Below are 11,631 nucleotides of genomic sequence, written 5' to 3'. Positions count from 1 at the left end.
CACCGATTGGCACCTAAACTGTCTAGACTGAGGATTTAAGGAGAGGAAAGAAGAAAACGTTGAAGCCATCACAGCTTCGACAAGGAGCCGGTCCAGACGATTGCACCGTTCCTAAGGTAAGAACAGGCGTCTGAGCCGTGGCTTTACGCACGGTGACCGGATCACGAGCTCGGGTTTTACGCGCGGCCACTGGAGACGTCGTGGTAAATCAGAAGAGGGCGTGGAATGACCTCCAGCGTCATTAGTAGCTCTAACGGGGCTTAGGGGTGAGATCTGCAGCTTCTCTGTCTTGTTAACTTCGCTCCGATCCTTTGAGCGTTCCAGCTTTTCATTTACAAAATAAAATGTCGCTTTAACTGTCAGTTGTGTCAACTGTGGGCGGAAATGTGACGCTTTAATCGTAAAGATGATTGTTAGGATGCTGAAGATGCAGTCATGATGGCTGTGTTAATGACGTTAATACAGATGTGATCGTTAAGTGCTCTGGGCTGTGGCATTGCTGCTTTGTGGACATTATGCATGGTTACTGTTTCTATAAAAATGTATGTGCGTGTGTTAAAAGTGAGGTCTGTAGGTTCAGATTCTTATGGATCCATTTTGGCACATTCTTCTCTTGGATCTCTCTCTCTCTCTCTGACTCACTCACTCACTCAGTCTCTCCCTCTCTCGCTCTCTCTCTCTCACACACACACACACACACACACACACACAATCTCTCAGTTCACCTCAATGATTTTTATATTTTTAAAATGTCAAAATTTAGCTTAAGTATGTGTGTGTTTTATTTATTTATTTATTTTTTTTACATTTTTTTTTTGCCGGCTCACTCACTCACTCCAGGAGTGTCTCAGTGGAACAACCCTGTTGGAAAGACGTAATTGTCACCAGTTGTATTTAAGCCAATTGCTCCCTCTCATGCATACAGATACACATGAACACATACATGCACCCACAAATACACACATGGCCCTGTTTTCTGCTGTTTAGTATACGTTCTTTGGCTGTCATAGACGGTTGTGTCACAGTCTCTGTGGGATTCCAGTCACTTGAAGTCACTTGAACTCACTGCCACTCTCGCCTCATCAGGACTATTTCCATCAGCTGGTACCTCTCCTGTTCACTCACTCCTTGCCAGATTGTTCTTAGCCCTCATGCAAGACTTGCCAGCACTCTTAAGTGGACTGATTCCCATATTTCCCGTTCCCGTTATTGCCGACCGTGCCTGTCACTGACACGTTTCCCTCGCCTCATCTATATGGGGTCGCCGTGAATATGTAAAACCCTTTGTGTTTATTTTTATTGCTGTTACACAAGTCAAAGACAATTTGAACTGTTGTCAACTATTGGTCTAACAGTGTCTTGCGGGTAGCAGTCATGCTCTATCAGTGTAAGTGTGTGAGTGGGAGGTTATATTTATTAACTTTCTGACCATTTCAACAGATTGAACCTGTTTACTCTCTAAGGGAACTTTGGCCTTTAGGCTTCCTCTCAAACTGTTGAAATGATAAAGAGTCACTGCTGATGTGAATTTAGTATTGGCTCAGCACTGGGCCAGTTCATTTTCTGGACAGCTGATTACGTGCGGCAACTCTACATAATACTATTTCTTAATTTCATTTAAGATGATACATAGGTAGATAGATAGTTATTCTTTTCAAAGATTCTTTCTACTGCAATAATATGTGCATCCCAAACCTCCAAGAAGCTAAGTAAAAGCCTCAGTAATATCTTCAAGGTTTCAATAGTTTGCCTGAATTTACTACAGGCATGACGTTAGGGTAAAGGGTAAATTGTTTTAAGTAAGTTTTAAGTAAGTAATTAAGTAAGTAATTTGAAAGTAAAAACTGTTACTTAGATCTAGCTAAAAAATGCTTTTTTTTTTAAGTTGGGAAAACTCAGGAAAAAATTTTAGTATACAGTAAAAAAAGTAGTCTAGGAGGAGGGTAACAAGTAGGGAAGAAGAATCGGAAAATGAGCATTGCCTTGGGCTGCCTATTGAAACTGTCCAGTCGTTGGATGAGACAGAGGGAGTTTCTATGTACTCCTAAACATCCACCCTCGACTGATCAAAATACTTGCAATTATTTCTTATTATTGCTATTATTATTGTATGATAACTCAGGTTGGGATTATTTTATCAGTTAACAAATGTTCCAAACAAACCATAAACACAAACAAACAAAAAAAAAAAACAACACATTTTTTTGTGCTGTTGAATGTAACTACTGTACATAACAATCAGAAAAATAAGGTTTTATTGATCTGATTCACCGACTTTCTGGCTGGTTGGTCTGGAAGGTTGATAACTTTCCTCGGCTCTAATGAAAGCTATTAGCTTACATTAGCACCTCCTTCAGACAAAATGCGAGCCCTGGCCCCTCCTTTCACAGCAGTTCAACTTTGAGTCACTTTGTCTGTGTGAACAGGAAAACCGGTTCCAAATGAAGCACTCTCACTCATGCATTTGTGCATGCAAGCAGCTTTATGATTCCTTTTAAGTTCACAGAATTGTTTTATAAAGTTGTAAAAGCTTTTTTGTTGAAACTTCTGTAGACTGTGCATAGTTGTTTCTCTCTCCGCTTAGCCGTGGCTGCTGCGAGCAAGGAAAACCCCAACCTCTGGCATCTATAACTTTACAGGCTATAGACTAATTATTCATATCAGATATTATTATATTATTATATTTAAGCAGTGCTTGTCAAATGATGCCGGGGGAGGGTGTGTGTGACCCTGTGGAACATGCTTTTTTTGCTGTAGCAGAATAAAGTGTAATTGCACCTCCACTACAGTAGATCACGATCTCATTGTCAGAGTGTGCGCAAGGAGTATTAGTAGGGTTTTTATGCACCAAGCATGTGCACACATAATTTTATCGACAAACAATACTACTTTTAGTTGTGGTGGGGTTTGGTGGTGGGGGGGCGCAAAATATTTTATTCTTCCTGGAGGGGCGTAACAGAAAATTATTGAGAAGCACTGTTTTTAAGCAACATCCAGTCAGGTTGTCATCACAGGCGCGGACTGGAACAATAATTCAGGCTGGCAATTTTTATTTGACCAGTTAACAAACGTTCCAAACCATAAAAAAAAAAAAAAACACTACCAATAACAAGAAAAAAACAAAAACAACAACAACCCTACAGTCCATATTTTCGCTCTGAATTAAAGAAAGCACGATTATCCAAGGTCATCGAGATCAAACCTTTTTTGTGCCACAGACCAGTTCAATGTCAGACAATATTTTCATGGACCAGCTTTCAAGGTATCGTGGAAAAAACAACAAAATTAAATGACGTGACTGGCATAAAAACTGGCAAATGTAATAAAAACGTGAGTCCACTGTGTATGCAACTTTATGCAACGAGTAACAGCCTCTCAGCCCCAGGTTAAACATGTCTTCAACAAAAGATACACCCCAAAAAGAAATATAAAGTGCATGAAAAATGCAACTCACCCTAAGGGGGAGTCAGTGCAAGCCCTGAGCTTGTTTCACTGTAATATGACAGCCCCATCAAAATCAAATCAGATTTATTTGTATAGCGCCAAATCATAACAAAGTTACATCAAGGCACTTGCAGGTCTAGACCAAACTCTTTATAAATTTATTTAAAGAGACCCAACAGATCCCCCGATGAGCAAGCACTTGGCAACAGTGGCAATGAAAAACTTCCTTTAAAAGGCAGAAACCTCAAGCAGAACCAGGCTCGGGGGGGTAGCCATCTGCCTCGACCGGTTGGGTTGAGAGTGGGAGAGAGAGAGAGAGAGAGAGAGAGAGAGAGAGAGAGTGAGATAGGCATTGGGGGGGGGTGTAGGCAGGAACATGTTGCTGCATGAAGTTCATGGAGTTGAGCTGTAGTACAGAATTCATGAAATATGGGACCAGCAGGTGTTGCAGGAACATGGGATGGCAATGAGTCACCACCTGCAGGATGAGGACAGGGAGAGAGAGGAGAGGAACTGGGAGAGAGAGAGACTTTGGCAGAACATGGTTAGTAAATGCAGTATAAATGCTTAGAACTGGATGAAACTGTTTTTTAAGAAGGATGGTTCTTATCAACGCATGCAAGGGGGGAGGAAAGGAGAGCGAGTGAGACGCAGGGAGAGAGAAAGAGGGAGAGAGGGTGACAGGGAGAGACAGGGAGAGACAGACAGAGAGAGAGAGAGAGAGAGAGAGAGAGAGAGAGAGAGAGAAGCTCAGTCCTTCCCCCCAGCAGCCTAGGCCTACAGCAGCATAGATAAGGAGTAGAGGACTTTAACTTTTTAACTATCAGCTCTGTCATACAGGAAAGTTTTAAACCTGGTCTTGAAAATTACTAAAGAGTCCGCCCCCTGGACCGATACTGGAAGTTGGTTCCATAGAAGAAGAGCCTGATAACTGAATGATCTGCCTCCAGATTTACTCTTGGAGACTCTAGGAACCACAAGTAAACCTCCATCTAGAGAGCGGAGTGGCCTGCTAGGACAGTAAGGACCTATGAGCTCTCTGAGATATGATGGAGCTTGGCCATTAAGAGCTTTATATGTTAAAAGAAGGATTTTGAATTCTACTCTATATTTTACTGGCAGCCAATGAAGAGCAGCTAACACAGGAGAGATATGATCTCTTTTCCTAGTTCCTGTTAATATTCGTGCAGCAGCGTTCTGAATTAACTGAAGGCCTTTTAGAGATTTGTTTGGACATCCAGATAGTAATGAGTTACAGTAGTCCAGCCTAGAAGTTACAAATGCATGGACTAGTTTTTCTGCATCATCCTGAGAAAGGATGTTTCTGATTTTACTAATGTTTCTCAGGTGGAAGAAAGCTGCCCGACTAACTTGTTTTATGTGAGGGACAAAGGACATGTCCTGGTCAAAAATTACTCCAAGGTTTCTTACAGTGGAGCTGGAAGCCAAAGTAATGCCGTCCAGACTGATGAGATGATTAGATAGTATTTTTCTGAGGTGCTTAGGACCGAGTACAATAACTTCTGTTTTGTCAGAGTTGAGAAGTAAAAAATTTCCAGTCATCCAGACTTTTATGTCTTCAAGACATGCCTGCAGTCTGAATATCTGAGTGACTTCATTTGGCTTCATTGACAGGTACAGCTGAGTATCGCCTGCATAGCAGTGGAAGTTGATGCTGTGTTTCCTGATAATGTTGCCTAGAGGAAGCAGATAAAGCGTAAAGAGGACTGGTCCAAGTACCGAACTTTGCGGGACTCCATGACTGACTACAGTACATGAGGAGGAGCTGTTGTTAACATGAACAAACTGATGTCTATCTGATAAGTAGGATTTGAACCACCTTAGTGCAGTTCCTTTAATTCCAATTTCATGTTCCAGTCTCTGTAGCAAAATATTATGATCTATGGTGTCGAATGCAGCACTAAGATCTAGAAGGAGAAGTATGGAGGCTGATCCATTATCTGAGGCCATTGAATGTCATTGGAGACTTTAACCAGCGCTGTTTCTGTGCTTTGATGGGCTATAAATCCTGACTGAAACTCTTCAAACAAACTCTTCCCATCCAGATGCTCGTGTAGTTGTTTTGCTACAGCTTTCTCAATGATTTTAGAAATAAATGGAAGGTTCGATATGGGTCTATAGTTTGCCAAAACATCTGGATCAAGATTAGGCTTTTTAAGCTGGGGTTTGATGACCGCGGTCTTAAGTGCCTGAGGTACATAACCCAGAAATAAAGTCAGATTAATCAAATCTAGAATGAATGGCTCAATAAAATAAAAGATCTCTTTAAAGAGGCTAGTTGGTACTGGGTCTAATAGACAGGTTGACGGTCTGGATGATGAAACTATAGAAGCTAGCTCTGAGAGATTCAGAGGTGAGAATGAGTCCAGATGTAAAAGAGGCATCGCAGCTGATTCAGGAGTTGCTGTATTCAGTAGGAGATTTTTATCTAATGTAGGCAAGAGCTCATAAATTCTCTCTCTGATCGTGAGAATTTTATCTGTAAAAAAGTTAATAAAATCATAACTGCTTAGAGCTAAGAGGATCACTGGTTCAACTGAGCTATGGCTTTCTATCAGCCTGGCTACAGTGCTGAAGAGAAACCTGGGGTTTTTCTTGTTTTCTTCTATGAGTGCTGAGTAATGTGAACTTCTAGCACTGCGGAGAGCTTTTTTATATGTTTTTAGGCTATCTTTCCAGGCTCTGTGAGACTCTTCTGACTTACTGGAACGCCAATTTCTTTCTAATTTCCTTGATTACTGCTTTAAGGTACGGATTTGGGAATTATACCAGGGAGCCAGCCTCCTCAGATTGAATACTTTCTTTTTGAGAGAGGCGGCATTGTCGAGATTCGAACGCAGTGTGGCCATAGTGCTAGTCACAAGGTCATCAACCTGCGTATGGGAGAAATCCTCATTTGAATTTAGATATGGCATTGTTGGGAATGATGACCGAATGTTCTCTTTAAATTTAGCCACAGCTGCTTCAAATAAACATCTTCTATAGCTGAATTTATTCCTCAATGCTGTGGAGCCCATTAAAGTAAACTCAAATGTAATGAGGTAATGGTCATGTAACTAACATAACTGATTTTTCACCTTTCCAGTCTGAGTGGGAAAAACCAAGAGTGAGGCTTTCAAAAGACCTGCAGCCAGATTTTGGTCTTGGGTTGATTAATAGGCTTGACTGAAATATTGCAGCCACCCCACCTCCTCGACCTGTGGTATGAGGGATATGAAAGTTAACATGAGTTGGGGGTGTAGCTTCATTAATGCTAACATACTCATCCTGCTGCAGCCACGTTTCAGTTATACAAAATAAATCAATATGGTGATCAGCTATGAGATCGTTAACTAGTAGAGATTTTGATGATAATGATCGAATGTTCAACAGTCCACATTTGATCGCAGTGTTATTTGAGACTAAGTTTGTGGCTGTTTTAATTACAGTTAGGTTTTTGTTTTTAGCTCCTCTTTGTTTAATTTGAGTTTATTAACTTTTCTAAATTTAGGTCGTCGGGGGACAGACACGGTTTCTATAGACCTAAACATAGACGGAGACTCTATTCTATTCTCGGCAGATGACCGCTCTGACTGAGGCGCAGAGGAGCGTGTTAAACTGCGGCTCTGCCTCCTGGTCTCGACCCGGGATTGTCAGGGTTTTGGATTTCTAATAAAATCGGCCATATTTCTAGAAATGAGAGCGGCCCCGTCCACGGTGGGATGGACACCATCTCTCCTAATTAGACCAGGTCTCCCCCAGAAAGACTTCCAGTTATCTATGTAGCCCACGTTGTTTTCGGGACACCACCTCGACAGCCAGCGGTTAAAAGATGACATGCGGCTGTACATGTCATCACTGGTCCGATTGGGGAGGGGGCCGGAGAAAACTACAGTGTCCGACATCGTTTTAGCAAAAGTACACACCGATTCCACATTCATTTTTGTGACTTCCGACTGGCGAAGTCGGGTGTCGTTACTGCCGACGTGAACTACAATATTAGCATATTTACGTTTACCCTTAGCCAGCAGTTTCAGATAAGACTGGATGTCGCCTGCTCTGGCCCCCGGGATACACTTCACTATGGCCGCCGGTGTCGCTAACTTCACGTTTCTCAGAATAGAATCGCCAATCACTAGAGTCGGCTTTTCAGCGGGTGTGTCGCTGAGAGGGGAGAACCTGTTGGAAACGTGAACTGGTCGATGGTGAACCGGGGGCTGCTGCCTACGACTATGCCTTTTGTCTCGGACAGTCACCCAGCCGCCCTGACTAGATCCCGGCTGCTCGGGAGCCACTGGGGGGGAGGAAACTATCTTAGCTGCCGTATGAGCTCGTCTAGGTTGGTCCGCACCGGCTACAGGGGGGGGGCTAACTACACTAGCATAAGTTGGGCTAGCTAAAGTGCGGAGCCGGGATTCTAACTCATTAATCTTCGCCTCCATTTCTACCATCATCCTACATCTATGACAAGAGGTGCTATCATAAAAGGAGGCAGAAGAATAACTACACATGAGGCACAGAGAACAGGAGAGGAGAGGAGGAGGAGAAGGAGGAACAGAGAGTGGAGACAGAGAGCTAGAGGACATTGCTAATCGGGTAGTTTGATTAGCGGAGGAACAGAAACGGTTATAAACTTTGGAGAAAGGGGAGATATTGACTTCTAAAACCTAGTGTTGGTGTGAAAATAATTTTCTGCCTGATTACTCGAGTGAATTAGGAAATAATAGCAGAAGAACAGTGGAAACAACACAAGCACAATAGAGAGCACAACTGCCAGTGACCGGAAATGACGCAACACGCTTACCGCACGCAACACGCCTGGTGTCACCTGGTGATGGGTTGTGGCTCCTCCATCCACAGACAGCCAGGCATGGTGAGGGAGGGAGGGAGGCTGGCTGGCTGGCTGGCAGGAGCGTGTTAAACTGCGGCTCTGCCTCCTGGTCTCCTGGGAGTAATGGGAGACAATGACACCTGAAGTGTGTTGCTTATGTACAGTCTGCTCCGTAATTTTGTTTTGGTTGCTGTCACTGCAGAAAACCCTGCTTTGCACAGATAGGATGTTGGAAATGGCAACAGGGTTCTCAGTGCTGTTGTGGCGATCTCAGGGTATTCTGCCATGACTGTAATCCAGAACACTGACAGAGTTGTCTCAAACATACTTTTAAGCCCTCCGTCTACCATCTGTAAGCTCTCTCTCTGTAGACAAAGCAATTGCTGCTCTCCTCGCATGGTGTCACTCGTTTTCCTCCCTCTTTTACTAATACACACGCACACCTACACATCCATTCAATTGCGCATGGCTCACTCCACACAGCCGATCGTCAGATAGCACAGGTTTAGCGCTGCCTTATCCCTTTGTTATCCACCATCAGATTTGTGTGTGTGCAGAAACGCCTCCGACGCCGCCGCACTGTCTGCCATTGTTAACTGGAACTTTGCAGCAGCTTCTGCTGGTTGTTTTCGCATGACGTGACTTTCCCTGGTTCTGAGCTGTTCATGAATCAGCTCATCCGGTCCAGATCCGTTTCAGATCTGTTCATGAAGCAGCTGATCCTGGCCAGATCGCTTATTCAAAATGGCTAGCTACAGAAATATCTAAAATCTAGCTGACCAACATCTAGATTGCTCTGAAAAAGCTTGAATACTTCCCTAAACCAGTCTGCCTCTATAAATAGTAATAAAACATTCAATACATTCAAGACAAAATTTTCCTTCCTCGAGAAAGTAGCAAAATATACAGCTTTGCTACAGCTGTAAGAGAGCCATCAGTTATCAGTGAGACCCATATCAGAAAAGAGGCCAAAACGTACCGTAAATGGAAAAATGAAATGCAACCATGTATCTAGAACATTGCTATTTGTCTTTGGGCTGTGCACAAAACAAGACATTTGAGGAAGTCATCTTGGACTTGGACTCTTGGAAAAACTCATGAACAGATTGCTCAATGATGAAAATAATCATTACAGGTAGACATGAAAAATAACAACAGCATCAACATGGCAACATTGTGACAAGATTAATCAGTTCATAGTTTTGAGTCATTTTTACACATACATTGATTACATAAGAACACTGCATTGTCTTTTATATCACATTGACATGAATTTCTCTGTCACTTGTCCTGAGCTCTCTTTGTCTCATGTGCACTTTGCAGTTGGCGTTTTTTTTAAGACCCTGCTATGTTTCTCCATGCCCCCAGCATTGATCATCTCAGTGCCCTCAATCAAATTAATTAGCATTAGTCATTTCTCATGTAATCTATTATAACAGTTATATCACTGTCTAGCACTGTTATCACAATTACTTAAGCAGAAGAAAAGTCTTGGTCGCCATCTGGCTGAAGGATTTTTTCCATTGATGCCAATTAATCTTGCGCCCCACATCATCAAGGAATATGCGGGCCAGGATGTTCCATGTAACACGCTTAATATCATGGCCCCCAATACATCCCAGTGAGGAAATCTAAATACATAAATACACACAAACACACAGATTACAATCGCATATTGAGAAATACTAGATGTGAAACCAAGATTCCACAGGCTTTCAAGAGGACATGAAACATGCTCATTTAGGCACTGATGATGATCGTATATATTAGAAGAACGAGCCGGTCAAAAATCTGATTTTAAAAGTTGTTGAAATCAAAGATATGTCAATTTTATTTTTGCCATTGCAGATAGCTAGACAGCTATCTGTCTAGCACGCCACCATGTTGGACCGACGTCATTGCCTACATCATATAGTTGGTTGCTTCAGGGCATCTTAAATGCACGCAGTTTGTCAGTTTTTGTAACAGTCTCTGACCCTTATTTTTTATTTACACCCATCCAGTCAAAACTTAAGTTTGTACTTCACTTTTAACACCAGAACACAAGCTACAACTAATACTATACTTATTCTTATATAAATGTGACATCAATATACTGCCCAGCCCTACATGGAAGATCAAAAGCTAGTTACTCTTAGCCTGAACAAATGACAGACCTGCATTGTGTCTCACCAAAACATGACCCATCTGTATGAAATAGGGTAATGGCCACAAAATCAGCACATTTTTGAGCAAGCTCTGAAACCTTAACACACTTGCGGCAAATGCCATTTCCAATGACAAAAATATTATCCCTTGTTGAAACTTTAGTAGTCCACTTGTCACAGGCCATTTCTCTGTACTGTGCTTTCACTGACATTCCACCTACAAGTGGCCCAAAAAAATACTGCTTTTTAAGAGAGGTACCATTCAAAGGACAGTCTGTAATTTTCATTTCTGACAATGATAATTGTCAGAAAATGTGATAATTTGGGCCAGGGCAAAATCTGGTTTTTTGCAGGTAGGTTTCATATGGAAATACAGAAAATGAGTGTGTCATGTGCTAAATGGACCAAACCATGTACATTATAAACAATTTGATCTTTGCCATATATTTCACCAAAGTGACTGACAAAAGATTTAAGCAAGGTGGCAGCAAACTGTGTGTGTGTGACGTCTGGTAGCCATCCTTTGGGGGGGGGGGGGGGGGTACTGTCAGGTTTTGAGTTCATTCTGATGTTTAGTGTTCTGTCCATGTAACTTCCTGTTTTATTTTGTAGTCCTGGTTCCTTTGTGTTCCCCGTTATGTTACTTCCTGGTTGTGTCCCATGTTGATTGCCTTCCCTGCCCTAATGTGGATCACCTGTGTCTTGTCTAGCACGGTGTACATTAGTCCTGTTTTCGGTCTAGTCCTTTTCGGATCATTGTCGTTTTGTTCCTGCATTTCCTTGCTCTGTCCATGCCCTGTCTAGTCCTTATTAGTTCTTTGCCAGATTCTGTTCCTGCTCTGTCTGTTCGTTATTAAAGTGTTTTTCATCGTCACCTACCTGGTTTTCCGGCACCTGCATTTGGGCCCTCCCTGCAACGCACTCGCACTGCGTTTTCCGGCGTGACAGTAACTCCATTGCTGAACTAGGTTTCTTTTGTCCACAAAACAAACCTATCACTACTGGTTCATTCATATTCATAGCAGACCAAGGATGGGCCACAGCTGCAAACTAGAGCTCTTGAACAAAGGAAGTCCATCTATGTTTATTTGCAATTTCAAAGTGAAATTATCTGCCAATGTATGTATGTATTTAGATCAGGGATATCTGACATGTCGCTCGCGAGCTACCAGTAGCTTGCAACCCTTCTCCAAGTATCTCACCAAAGGG

General features: G+C 42.4%; 1 protein-coding gene across 2 annotated transcripts in view; it reads left to right on the top strand.

The window, feature by feature from the left end:
• LOC115047973 (junction plakoglobin-like) overlaps positions 1–11,631 on the top strand; it is a 115,299-nt gene continuing 103,668 nt past the window's right edge. For both annotated transcript variants that reach the window (XM_029509247.1, XM_029509246.1), the window contains exon 1: positions 1–116. The gene's annotated coding sequence lies outside the window, so the exon portion shown is untranslated. The remainder of the gene's footprint in view (positions 117–11,631) is intronic.

This window comes from Echeneis naucrates, chromosome 8 (genome assembly GCF_900963305.1).
Source record: "Echeneis naucrates chromosome 8, fEcheNa1.1, whole genome shotgun sequence".
Taxonomy (NCBI): Eukaryota; Metazoa; Chordata; class Actinopteri; order Carangiformes; family Echeneidae; genus Echeneis; species Echeneis naucrates.
Note: the sequence above shows the minus strand (reverse complement) of the source record. Positions and strands in the feature narration are given on the sequence as shown.